Raw genomic sequence first — 13,582 nt, 5'->3', positions numbered from 1 at the left:
TAAGGAATGGGTAGGGTTTCAGAAAATCTATATGAAGGGATGATATATACAGAAGGAAAGCATAGAAACGTGAGAGAAAATACATATGCGTAGACGGGAGGGACTGTAGGTTTTGTATCAAATCTCTCTGCTTGAATACTCGAGAGCTAAAGCAGGTACAGATCCAGCCAGCAGGATCCCTCGTAGGTGTATGGACTTATGCATCTCTTTTCTAAACCTATGGAACATGGAAACAATGGGTAATTCCCAGGTGGAATATTCCATTAGGTTGGTGGAGGGGGAATGGCCGGGGGACAGTTACAAAGCACCTGAAACTGGGCAATTTCCCCTCCAAGGGTGCTTGTGAAACCTTTCCTTTTGTCTCCATCTCAAACACAACTGCTAAAGTCCAAAATCCAAGCCACTATCTTTCTCTTGCGTGAGTCGTTACAATAGCTTTCTTACTAGCTTACCAAATCCATTCCTTCCTCTCTTAAATTTGGTCTACATGCTCTAGCCACAAATTTTATTAGTCTTTTGCTTAAAACTATTCAATAGGTTTCTTATCAGCCTTATTATGAAGACTCACCTTTACAGCCCCATCCATGTCCATTTCCCAGTCACTTTGCTCCAGCCATGCTGGCCTTCTAATTTCAGGAACACATCCTTCTCCTCTCTCTTTGGAGCTTTGGCACATGCTATTCCCTATGTCCTCTTTACGTCATTAACCATGCTTCAAACGTGACTTCCTCATAGCATCCTCCTCTGACTGTCCTGCCAAAATATCAGATACTTGTCCTGTATGTTGTATATAATTTTGTGAAATATAGTTCCACAATTTGCCATCAGAAATGCAGCTGATTATCTGATTAAAATTTATTTACCCCAATAGGATTTAAATCCTTGCATGCAAGGTGTGTGCCTGTTCCACACATCACAGACTCCCTAGCAGTTAATGTGGCATCTGGCTCATAGTAGGTGCTCAACAAATATTTGTTGATTACTGAATGAATGAAGGGACAAAATCAAAAGAGAAAGTTGAAAGAGAGAGTCAAGTGGATTGGGAACCAAGGAAAGTCAAATGATGAGGAGGTTTGAAGCAGATGGAAAAGCAACTCCGGAAGAATTCCCTATGTCAGACAGGGCTCAAATGCGAGCAATGGCTTTTAGTGCAATGCCCGTGGAAGGCCCCTGGCATGAGCACTGTGAGAGGAGTTGACAAGGCTCACATGTCACAGACAGTTTGAGAGTCATCTGGGAAACTGTGCTCAGCATGAATCCTGATCAGAAGCAAACTGTTCTCAAAAGGAAGGTTTCAAATATGAGCCTGAAAAGGTAGAAGACTTGGAGAAGACGGTAAGGCCCTTAAAAAACAGACGTAAGGGTCTGGGTCCCATCTGTGTGTAGTATTCAGGCACCGTGAACATTTAAGAAAGGGACAACGTAACCTAAATAGCACGTTAGGAAGACTGACCTGACAATTGTACACAGCACAGATTGTAGGGAGAGATCCCACTTTGGGGAACTTTGCAAAAGTTCAGAAATGAGCTGAAAAGAGCCTGTCCTAGAGGGACAGAAGTACATATATAAAGGAAGGGGGGAAACACAAGCATAATTTTGAGGGATGACTCAGCAGGACTTCAAATCTACTTCCTATATTACAATGGGTAAGGGCCCAAGCCTCAGAATCAGACCACTCTGGGTTCGAGTCTCAGCTCCGCTACTTTGGGCCAGCTCAGTTTCCTTATCTGTATAATGGAGCAACACCTGTATCTACGTCAGAGAATTCCTGAGCAGAGTCAATAAAAATAAAAATAAGCTGCTTGGCACAACGCCTAGCAACAGTAAACTACCAGTCAACATCAACTGCTACTTCAAGCTAGACAGGCGAAGGGGCACAATAATGGCATGCCAAGGAACTTACTTTGGGGGGGCTTGTCTTCATGTCACAGGAAGATAGTCGCCGATATGGTAAAGACTTAACTCCTGTCCTGGCTTCTGCCTGATCTTCTTTATAACACATTCGCCTTTCTGGCTTCTGATCTGGATGCATGCCAAACACAAGCTCTGCCGACTTTTTCAGGGACCTTATTCTTCAAGTTGCTTGAGCCATTTCTAAACTTAAGCTTTTAACATTTCTTTCCAACTTGCCCTCTTCCTCTAATGCCGCCCCCAGAAGCAATCCTGGATACCAGGAGACAAAAACCCTCCGTGGCTAAATACACTGCTTCTCTCTTCCTGAGAAATGTCAGAAAGATTATGTTGAAAGCAAGTGCAATGTTAAACTCGGTTTTTAAGAGTTAACGGAGAATGATTTTTTTTTTTCCTCCAAGGATGGGTAATAGCATCAGATTCTGAAATTAAGCACAGCAGGAAGAAAAAGCCTGCATAGATTTCACAGAGTATCACAGGCCTCTGCAATAAAGCACTTAAAAATGCCTTGTATTGCTAATTCTTTACACAATCTCCTTTTATTTCCAAAGCAGTATGCGGGGCTTGAGCCACAAGACGCGCATTGATGTTAACATTACACCGTTTGAATTAGAGCCATTTTTCTACTGAAACTCCAGTTAGGTTTAGAATTACTTTTCACCGTTTTTTCCCCAATACATTTTCCAGCCTGACTTTCGAGATCAAACGAATGGTTGCCTCTTCTAACAATGCTGAACCCACCTTTGCAGTCATTACCTTAGCAAGCATCCTTCCTCTCAAGATTACAATAACCAGGCTTTGAGTTATATGGAAAATATGCCTACTAAAGGTCACTGGATCACAGGTCACTCTGGGAATTCTAAGTGAAGGAAGGCAACTCTCTTCATCTGCCTCCAATTTCCCACCTCCCCTGCCCCCAGCCCCAGTCAATACGCTTCATTCACAGATTGAACTCTTCAGCAAATACTTATTCAATAGCTAATATCGGCAAGCCACTGTGCGAGGCATTACCGTGGACTTTCGACAACAGTAAAATGAAAGTGACGTGAACAGCAAAGCACTGCTTGGTGACAGGCAAACAATCCGACGGACAGCCTATGAACTCCAAACAGACTAAGAACTTCCAGTTTTATGAAGATTTGCTATTTTCACGATCACCAATCTACTGGTTAGCATTTGTAAAGATTTTTTTTTTCTCTTTTTACAAGACATGTTTGTATCGTTTAAAAGCTTTCTTTTCCAGTCCGTGTAGAAACCCGGTCATTTATTCAATAAATATTTATTAAGTACCATGATCATTTGGAGAACAAAACAGACTCAGTCCCTATCCTCATGTAGTAATTGCTGCTTCCAAGATAATACACACAAACAGCAGCCTGCTGATTCGATCCCATACAAACCTCAGGTTTGTTTCTGCGTTGTTTATCTGTGTGTGTGAAGGCACTCTCCTGTAAGGACCAGATTAGTCTAATTACAACCTTGTCCTCGTCTGATCTCACTAGGATTCCTTTCCAGCATACTCCTTCTCGATTTCTTTAACCACAATAATCTTAATCAAGCTATTCTAATCTGTTCTCCACATATTGTTCTCTCCCTCCATCTGTTTTTATTCATTCGTTAAGCAAAGGTCTTTCCGCACCTACTGTGTTCCAGACACTGTTCTGAACATTTGGGATACAGAACTGAAAAAAATAAATCAACCCCTGGTCTTCAGTTTACTTAACCACCTGTCCTTGAAAAGAAAGATCTTTTCAAGCCTGGAATGCACAGAACTGCCACCCTGCCCCTGCCCCAACCCACTCTGTGTTAGGTCCCCTCACTCTGGACCTTAAGCATGCTACTGTTCTATATACTCAAATGTACTTAGGTTCTTTAAATTTTATTTCAAAACTCCTAACACCAAATCACCAAAAAACTCTTTCTAGCAATCCAGCAATCAGCTGTGCTTTATCTTGGCCCTGCCACTACTCTCTGAGCATCTTACTTGATCTCCATATGCCACATATATAACTCACTACCAAACTAAATCAATAAAAGGTTTTTTATCACTGGTTCTCAAACTTTTATGTGCAAAAGAATCGCCAGTCATGCTTGTTAAAAATTCAGGGTTACAGGGCTTCAACCACAGAGGTTCAGGTTCCCTACATCTGAGGGGGAGCCAGAAAGGTAGATTTTCAAAAACATCCCAAGTGGTTTTCAGCGAGGTGACAGGGTGATCACCTTTGAGACACTGTTCTATTAACTTCCTTTGATATCAGTTTTTATGTAGTCAGAAACTCTGCTTCAAATCAGAAAATATTTCCCGTTAAGTACAGCTTAAGCAACATCTAACTGTGTGTTCAGTAAATACTCATTTGGTTAATAAATGGATCAGTGGGTACCTGATAATAGTAAGTGACTTTTAGAAATTACAGCTCAAGGGCTTCCCTGGTGGCGCAGTGGTTGAGAGTCTGCCTGCCGATGCAGGGGACAAGGGTTCTTGCCCCGGTCCAGGAAGATCCCACATGCCGCGGAGCGGCTGGGCCCGTGAGCCATGACCGCTGAGCCTGCGCGTCCGGAGCCTGTGCTCTGCAACGGGAGAGGCCACGGCAGTGAGAGGTCCGCGTACCGCAAAAAAAAAAAAAGAAATTACAGCTCAAGCATCACTTCCAGTGACCACTTCTCACCTGCTCCTAAGTATCCCTGTGGTAGGTAGGCAGGCATTAGTGCTCCCATTTCATGGATGGGAACCCCACACCAGTATCTTGGCCGCAGCAGGATGAAAGAATACATGTGGTTGAGTCAAAAAGACTGAAATCCAGGCAGTGATTCTCCTGTTCACTAACTGAGGAAAATGAGTGAGTACCTGACCCCCTGGAGTTTGTTTGGCCATCTGTGAAAAGGGGATAATTGCCACCTAATCTGTGGGCTGTGAGGATTAAAGGGGATTATCCATGTAAAGCACCTAGCACGTGCCTGGAACATGGTCGAGGCTCAACCACTGTTATAGTTTCCCCACCTCCCCATCGTGCAGGGCTGCCTTGAATAGGAATGAAGCTCAGTTGGCAAGACAAGTTGGCTCAGCAATCATTGATTCTGTGGCTGCCCTGTTCCAGGTACTGTGATTGTGCTGGAAACACAACACCGTGCCCTCAAGGAGCTTACCTTCCAAATGTCTGTCACCTATGGCTACCCCTTTCGAACCAGGCAGCAGAGTACTTAGAGAACTCTCCAGTTCTCACTTCCTCTGGTGAAGTTAACTCAATGCACAATGCTGATGGTGCCAGAAGGAGAAAGACCTTGTGGGAACAGAAGGGTTAAGAAAAGCCCAGTAAGCAGTGACAGGGGAAGGGAGGCACGTTTGCGGGGCTGAGGAGGTCCCTAGAAATAAAGAGTGAGCCCATTAACTTTCTTTACAAACTTAGAGATTGGTTTGGTTGGTTGGTTCGTGTGCATTAAAACTGTCACTTTACTTCCTGATTTAATGTAGAAAAGGCACTACTATTCTGCTAGTAGTAAAGGTACGGTGGAGAGGAGGCTGAGAAAGTGAAGTATGGAGAGTCAAGACAGAGTTATAAGAAATGGTATGCACTTGTTCCAAAGCAGCTCCCAGTGCAAGAGTAAAGTAATGAGACTGACTGTGCCAGATACACGTGAAAGGCTGCCAATACTGCACAGTGACACCGAGCATCGCCAGAACATACATGCAAACCCCAGTCAGCCCCTGATACCACACGTCAACCAAGTTCAGCTTTCAGCAGCCGTGAAGTGCCCCAGGGAATCCTAGCAGGCATCCGATCTGAGGGCAGGCCCTAACCCAGAATGGGGATGGACCAGCAACTGCAGAGGGTACAACGCCTGGCTCAGCAGAGAGTCTCTCCAAATGTTCAGTTTGTCAACCTTTTTAACTAGCGACATTGAAGCAACCAGCACTCGCTATTTGGGGAAAACTATGCCAAAAGCCTCACAGTAAGCAGTCCTTATCCTGGGCACAGATTCCCTAGAGGGGGCACTTGTCTGAGGAATGTGTCAAAAATTAGCTCTCTCTTCCTGCCTCCCATCCTCCTTGGATTCTGAAGCTGTCCCGGTGCCAGTTTCCCACAGTACCATACACAGAACCACCTAAAAATCAGGGGCAAAATACCAGTGGTCTCATGTATCCCAACATGCTAAGTCAATGTCTTCCATCCCCCAAATGCTTCCCAGCAGGCACAGAAGGATCGGCACCCCGCCAGCCGTCCTGCCACGACATTACCGAGAGCCTCGTCCTCCCCCGCAGTCGCCCCTCCCCCGACGCTGGCCCCCCAAAAATAGCAACAACTCAATTCTCAGTCCAATAACGTCTTTTCTCAGATGTTGTTCTCCCAGTAGGTAGAAGAATGAACTGCTGCAAGGCCACCAGCTCCTCTACAGTTTCTTTTAATTTAAAGTTACAACAGGAGGGAAGAAAAGAGACTTTCTATTAAGGGACAACTCCCTGAAGGGTCTCTTAGCTGACAATCGAAGGACTGCTCATGGCAGTGATCAAATCTAACGCAACAAAGTGCTGGTGGCTCTGTGACTCATCACAGCAGGAGCTCGCGCTGAGGGCCACTTGAGTTCAGTGCTTTGTGCCGCGCGCGGCAAGTTGGTTTAGGAACAGTAACACAGGGGAGCAAAGACTCGCAAGGTGTTTGAGGCTCAAGATAAAATGCAGACTTACAGTGCAAGCTGCTTCTCAACTGAATAGGAAGCCTAGAGGGGTAAGGAAATGAAGAGACTGTTCTGTCTACCTCACGCTTTAGGGCAAATTACCAGAAGATGGTCAAGGTCAGTTGGTCTATCTGTTGCACTGTTTACAGCCTCATAAAAATAAGGACTGAAGCACAAGAACTGAAGTGAGCTATTCTGAAAAGGCATTAAGGATGTCTGCTTGCATAAACAACAACTTCTAATTACATGAACTACCTACCGTTTAAATATATTTACCATCACCTGATACGATTCACCTATACCTCTCAATTGCATTTTATGACTACATTAAAAAGAGAGAAATATATGTTGAGCATTTCACCTGTACCATGCGTGGTACTATGTATTTATATATAATCTCATATAACCTCATTTAATCTTGACTAGCACTCTGTGAGGTGACAACAATCATTATTCTCATTTTACAATGGAGGAAAATAAAGCATCAGAACTCAAAGAAATGCCAGGTCTTTTTTTTAGTGGCAGGTCCACCCAACCAGAGCAAGTGCTCAGGGCTATACTTCCAAACCACAACTACACCAGTCACATCTCCTGTGGCCAGAATATAATGGACTCAGTGTCCCACCGGCTGCCCCTCTCTGTCTCCAGTATCATTTGTGCTCCAAGGCCCTGCTTCCAGGGGGCTGCTCCTAGCTAAGGACTGAGCACAGTGGGGGCTATGAATGCAGGCCATTCCACTGAGACAGAGGGTTCCTCCAATGGCTGACTCCCGGCTCCCTAGCCAAACCCTTCTCAGACTGCACTACAGTCAAGTTCTTTCTACTCAATCCTCTTTCCTTCCCTTCCTCCTTACATAAGTGTCAAACCTGGGTCATGCTAAAAGGCTCTCCCAGTCTTCTCCCGTGCCCTCCCCCCAAAAACGTCTTACATGTCTAATCCCATCTTGGGGTCTGCTTCTTCGTGGACCCAAACTAATGCAATAACCAAGTCATTTATTTGCATTTTTTTCTTCTCTTAGCCTTTTCTTTATCTTTGGTCAGTTGTACTTACAGAGAAATTATCTGAATCACTGCGAGAAGAAAACAAGCACTAAGTTTTCCATGTTACTGTACATCATCTCTTCAAATAGACAATGGTACACTGATTGTACCTTTCTCCTTGCACCCAATTTAAACAAGCAAACCTATGAGGTTCCCGATGAACGAACTGTTAACTCTTTAGGGCAAAACATTGCAAAGTCAGACTTATCTCTTTTTCCAAGTGGAATTTCTCTCTATCCACATGGGCTAAACTTAACATAACCCAGTGGTACATGACTCTGAATGGATAACAGCACAATAAATTTTCACTAGTTTATATTTGTAACAAGAAATCAAAAATTATAACAAGAAGAGAGATCTATAGTTAGGTCCTAAAGTTTTTGCTCCTTTCACGGAAGGAACATTTATATGAATAAAAGATAGAATTCACACTTGCACCAAACACAGCATCTTAATAAAACCACATTGTCAGAGATCATGTATAGACGTTAACTGAATCACCATTTTAAAGTGTTGATCTCAGCCTCAAGAAAGTGATATATTTTTCTTCTTGGATTCAAACAAGTTCAAAGCAAGTACAAAATGAAGCTTCAAACATTATAAATGATCAAAATCTAGACTTGATTGAAGGGAGAGGAGAGTGTAGCTAACATTTACCAAGCACCTCGTTCATGAGAGACCCTACGCTAGGAATCTGATATACAATACCTACTGTAATCCGTGCAATATCCCTACAAGAAAAGGATTATAAACCCGAGCTTCAGAGGTTAAGAAAAGGGGCAGAGCACTAAATGTTCAGAACTCCAAGTGAAGTCTTGCAAGAATTATAAATAGACCTAAACTGAAAAACTCCAAACGCTAGTGGGCTGGCTTCTTTTGCATCCTGGGTCCCTCCTGAATTCCCTAGCTCCCAGACTTGAACTGCTGCTGCAGTGAGCTTCCAGGGAATGCCAGGTAGAGGTCATCCCTTTGACTGCTGCACTGTCTGTCCCCTTTGGAGATGGGGTAGCATAGAATCACGAAGTAATTGAATGACAAGTCATTGGGCCTCAAAGATATAATCAGGTAGGGTTTTTTTTTTTTAACTTATAATGAACTTTCAGCAATAAAGAATGAATGGACGTCTATCTGTAGAATTCAATACCAACACCGTCACCACCACTGCCACTTCCTGGAGACTCATTTTTTTTCTGGGTGTTTTATTTGAAGACTCAATTTTTAGAGAGTGGTTATTTCATGTATTCTTTAAATGTATCCATTTTTCCCCTAATTCCATCGATACACTGCCCCCACTGAATGTCATCCTTACTCATAAGCAGAGTAATGACTTTCCTGTAAGGTATGCTTTGAGAGGTACAACAAAAACTCCCTATGTTTACAAGTATTTCTTCCTGGCAGCTTCACATGATACTCCACGTCTTTCTCTAAGGAATTAGATAGTCATGATAAACTGCAATAATAATAACAACTTTTAGTTAGAGAATTAACACATAATAAGCTGTTATCACCTGTGAATCCATTGGCTTATGAGCCAGAGGTTAACTTGGGCAAATGGGGCAGAAATTCAGAAGAGTCCATTAAAGCAAACTGGGAGGTAATCAAGGGCCCATCCTAAAGTTCAGGCCCCAGATCAGGAAAGCATTCAAGAGCACCCATATAGGCCGCTAAAGGGGCAGGGGTCTGGAGGAAACAACCCAAAAAAGCATATTCCCCTTTCTTTTAAAACAAGAACACTGAAAACAGCCAAGTTTATTAAAAAGTCTCATGGAAACGTCCCAATATGGCCCAGCTGAAAGTGACTAAAAGTGCCTGAATGTCCGCCCTGCTACTGAGCCTTAAGTGCTCCATTTCTGCCCCTTTAAATATAAAAATTCATTATTTTTAAGCAAAAGGTTAGATCCTTGCTTCACAGTCTTAAAAACTTCATTTTATTCTTCCATGAAGAGCAACTTTACATGCAAATGAACTGTTGGTTTAACCGAAGATTGTTAAATTGCATCTCTTCATCTAAAATCCTTCTCCTAAATGTTAGGTATGAGTGATTTAAGTTATATCACACACGGAAAATAAACAACAAAGATTCCACTCACATTTGAGAATCATTTGCCATCCCCACTCCCTAAGCACCCTCAAATGGGAAATGGAATAACAAGACTGATCATAATTGGATTAAGAACTATAATTCTTTAATTCATTCATCAAATTGAGGCATTTGGAACAGTTTATTTACAGAGTTGTTTAGACAGTTTTGCATGGTGTTTTTTAAGATAAACCAAAATGCCTTTCTGAAAGAAGCTTCAGATCCCAAATCATTAACATATGAAAACCAAATGTAGACAATTTACAAATGGGTGTTTTAAAACAATGTTTGGAACAAAATTGGACTTTTATTTTATTAACTATCTACAACTCTAAGCTCAGGGGATAGTTTATTTGAAACAGCCAAGCACTCTCTTTGCCTTTAAAATAAATCTACATTTCTCAGGCTAAAAATTGTGACGAGTATGTGAGGGAATGCACTGACTTCAGGCCTAGACAATAAGTTTTCCAGGTTACTCTCAAAACTCTAATTATAGCATTCTCTACCACTAGAGGTGATCAGATATTGGGTGAACCATCCAGGTTACACCAATCGATCATATCCAACAATGCTACCTGCTGGAAATCTAAGTAGTGTTCAACATTAGAACTCTTAAGTTATTTGAAATCCAGTGTATTTTAGACTAATAAAAACAAGTTTTATCCTGCCCTGCATGTTACATTTTTAATATAATCTAGACATACCTTGAAAACAATGACTGTCTATCACTCAATAAAGGGATAGAGCTTTTACAAGAAGACGGTATATTCTTTTATCATTATATTTTTCATTTGCTTTAGAAGAGAAAAAATCCTCTAAGCGTTCAAATTCTTTGGAAAATGAAATTTTAAATTCTCCCGACAGCTTGTGCTTTACGCTCAAAAAGGACAAAAAAAAAAAAAGGAAGAAGCCATACCTGAGCATAAATTTCACTCTTCTTATTTACTGTTTACTCCATATTCTCCACAGATAACATCTTTATAAGCGTATATTCATTTTTTTTCTTTTACAAAACCATGTGTCAGTCTAAACAGGATATGCATTTACATGTATAGAACTAAGTTAACTTGAAATAACCACTGGATCTCAAACGCCTAGTTATTTACCAAATAAGTTTGAGAGTTTTGAATCCTGTATGGCATTCAACCAGAACTGCTTAATCTCAACAAGGAAACTATATAGGGTTTCCGTATTAAGAGCTGAAGTTCTTTTTTCCTGTATTAAGAGTACTCTTGCAAGTCTATATCAGATTGATTCATTATTGCCCATTCAAAAAGGCTACAAAAAGAGATTTTTTTTAAAACCCCCAGGCAAACAAAAACTCTGTTATTTCTTCATGTACAAGGTTGTTAGAAGACCACTGGAAAGAAAGGACGAAAAAGAAAGAATTTCAAGCAAGTATGTTACTATATAATTAACACAAATAACTAAATAATTATGCACATGCCTTCCCACGCCCACAATTAAATGTTTTTAAACAACTCATGTGATGAAAGATCTACCTTTTAGGCAAAAAAAAGCAATCTCTACCAGTGTAAGGATTTAACTGATGCTGTGTTGCATCAGTTTTAAGTGATGCTTATGATTTTTATCTTGTATACTTCTGAGGAATAAACAGTTGATGACATAATCTGCAGGAGAACTTTACACAATGCCTCAGAGAACTTTCAGTGTAAGTACTTACGATTTTAAATCACTGTGGCTGAATTTATCTAGGCTTCAGCCTCAGAGCTATATTTAAATCAGGAAGAAGCACCCCCAGAAACTCTGTCCCATGTATCTGCATTTGAAACCAGATTCCTTCCCTATCAGAGCTAATAGCAGTTCACGTACAGCTGAATTCCTTCAGAATTAGATCAAAATTTAGCAGCTCTGTAAAGACTCTAAGAAATCGTCCTCCTTCTAAATGCTATAAAAGTCAAACTTAAAAAACATTTCTGTATACTTTAAAACCATCTGGCCCTTAACCTAATCACGTTTGGCAATCGAGCCTCACTCCTTGTCATCCTGATCAAAAACTGCTCTGGTTTTTCTGATTGAAACGTCCATTGCCTACAAATCTCCCACGCGCCTACTGGATTGGCCTGTTTCGTTTGTGGGGAGGGGTTTTTTTTAAGGATACTAGGGGCCATTATTTATGAACAGCAAGGAAACAAATCACTCTGTCTAGTCCCTTTGCAGATTCCCACACTTATTACCCAAAATCCCACAGATCTCCCTTGGTCTTGCCTTTGACTAAAGAACTGTGCTGGGCCTAAAGGCAGTCTCTGGGGAAATCGGCTCATGCCTTTCTTGACAAACTCCTTTGGATATCTGGATATTGTGAGGATTCCCAACGGGGTGACAACAAATCGCTAAACTTTTCTCAAGAAGTACTGTCGACTGCCACCCAGAGTGCCTGAGTTGGTGGACACTGAGAATATCGTTCTGCAACATTCAAAGAATTCCTCAGTTTGACCCCTTTAATTGAGAAAGGAAGACATCAAAATGGATTCACATTCACCACACTCTGCATTTGGTCAGGGGCCAACGTCTTTAGATATTCACCAGGGTCAATCTATTTATTAATAGATTTGCTTTGTAACGTTGAAGGAAAATGACTCAAAATATGTAAACAGTGCTTCGTGTGCATCCGATGCCAGCAGACCAATACTCAACAAACTGATGCTATCAAACGCAAACATTTCCAAATCCAATTTGATTTCAACTCGTATAACCTCTTTTCCTGGCTTATTACTGTAGCCCAAAAGTGCAAGCGAGATTTCCCAAACCCGCGCTTAAAGTGACACAACACGTGAGCGGTCTCCACTTGGTACACGGAGTGGGGTGAGGGGGGAAAAGTAGTTGCAATTAAAAATTAAAGCTTCCGGTGTCTGAAATCCCTAGAATCCTGAAGGATGAGACTCGTTTCCGAAATTCCGCGCCGGGGGGACGGGGGAGGAGGGGGGTACTTCTGGGGACAGGGATGGCAGAAAGCGAAACAAAAAGACGAACAGGGGGAGCGCTCAGGTTGTGGGGTGGGCCGGGGGTCGCGCTTCTGTCCTGGGAAGGGTCAGGCCCTCCGGGCAACTTTGAGGGGCTGCCGTTTGGCGCCGGCCGAGATGCACGGGCGAGCCTAGGATTTTCCCTGCGCTCCTGCCCTCCTGGCTCATCACTACCTCCACCGCCACCACTTGCAAAACAATACCGGCAACAGCACGCAGGCTCCCCAAGCAAAATATAAAGTTATCGCATTTCCTGAACTGGGTCCAAGCCCGCACGCCGGGGTCCCCGCGGACGGCCGCCCCGCGAGGGGGACCGAGCGGCTGCCAGCCTCGAGCCGCCTCCCGCCTCCCCTCGCCCCCACCCCGTCCCCCTCCCTCTGTACTTGAGGAAAACTCCGGCGGCGGCCCCCGCCCTCCTCCGCCGGCTCTCCAGCTGGAGCCGCGAACGAGTGCGGAGCGGCGGGCACGGCGAGCGGCAGAGGGGAGCTCGGCGCCTTGGAGGGCTGCCCACCACCACGTCGGGACCGACAACAAAGTTAAAACGCTGCGATTCACGCACCTTACCGGCTCTCCTCAACGTCTCCTCAGGCGCGGGATGCAAAGTGGCACAGTGGCGGGCTGGGGGCCCCCGGGAGGAGACTGGAGATGGGTTTGGTGGCTCGCCTTTTTCACTCTGTGTGTGTGTGTGTGTCTCTGTGTGTCTGTGTGTGTGTGTGTCTGTGTGTGTGTGTGTGCGCGCGCGCGCGCGTCCCTCTCCCCCAGCCTCTCGCTCGCTCTCTCGCTCGCTCGCGCTCCCCGTGTAGCTCTCAAGGACGAGGTGAAATCCCTTTGCTGGTCATGAGGCGGCTTCAGAGACAAACAACACAATGCGAGTGCAAATAACAAAAGGCAAAAAG

At 43.3% G+C, this 13,582-nt stretch overlaps 1 protein-coding gene across 4 annotated transcripts in view; it reads right to left on the bottom strand.

The window, feature by feature from the left end:
* Positions 1 to 13,370, bottom strand: part of SOX5 (SRY-box transcription factor 5) — a 991,328-nt gene extending 977,958 nt beyond the window's left edge. For 2 of the 4 annotated variants that reach the window (XM_060306245.2, XM_060306248.2), the window contains exon 1: positions 13,246 to 13,354. The gene's annotated coding sequence lies outside the window, so the exon portion shown is untranslated. Of the gene's footprint in view, positions 1 to 13,245 lie in introns of all 4 variants that reach the window. The other 2 variants (XM_060306246.2, XM_060306247.2) reach the window with 2 other exon arrangements.
* Positions 13,371 to 13,582: the final 212 nt, after the last annotated feature.

Source organism: Globicephala melas, chromosome 10, assembly GCF_963455315.2.
Source record: "Globicephala melas chromosome 10, mGloMel1.2, whole genome shotgun sequence".
Taxonomy (NCBI): domain Eukaryota; kingdom Metazoa; phylum Chordata; class Mammalia; order Artiodactyla; family Delphinidae; genus Globicephala; species Globicephala melas.
Note: the sequence above shows the minus strand (reverse complement) of the source record. Positions and strands in the feature narration are given on the sequence as shown.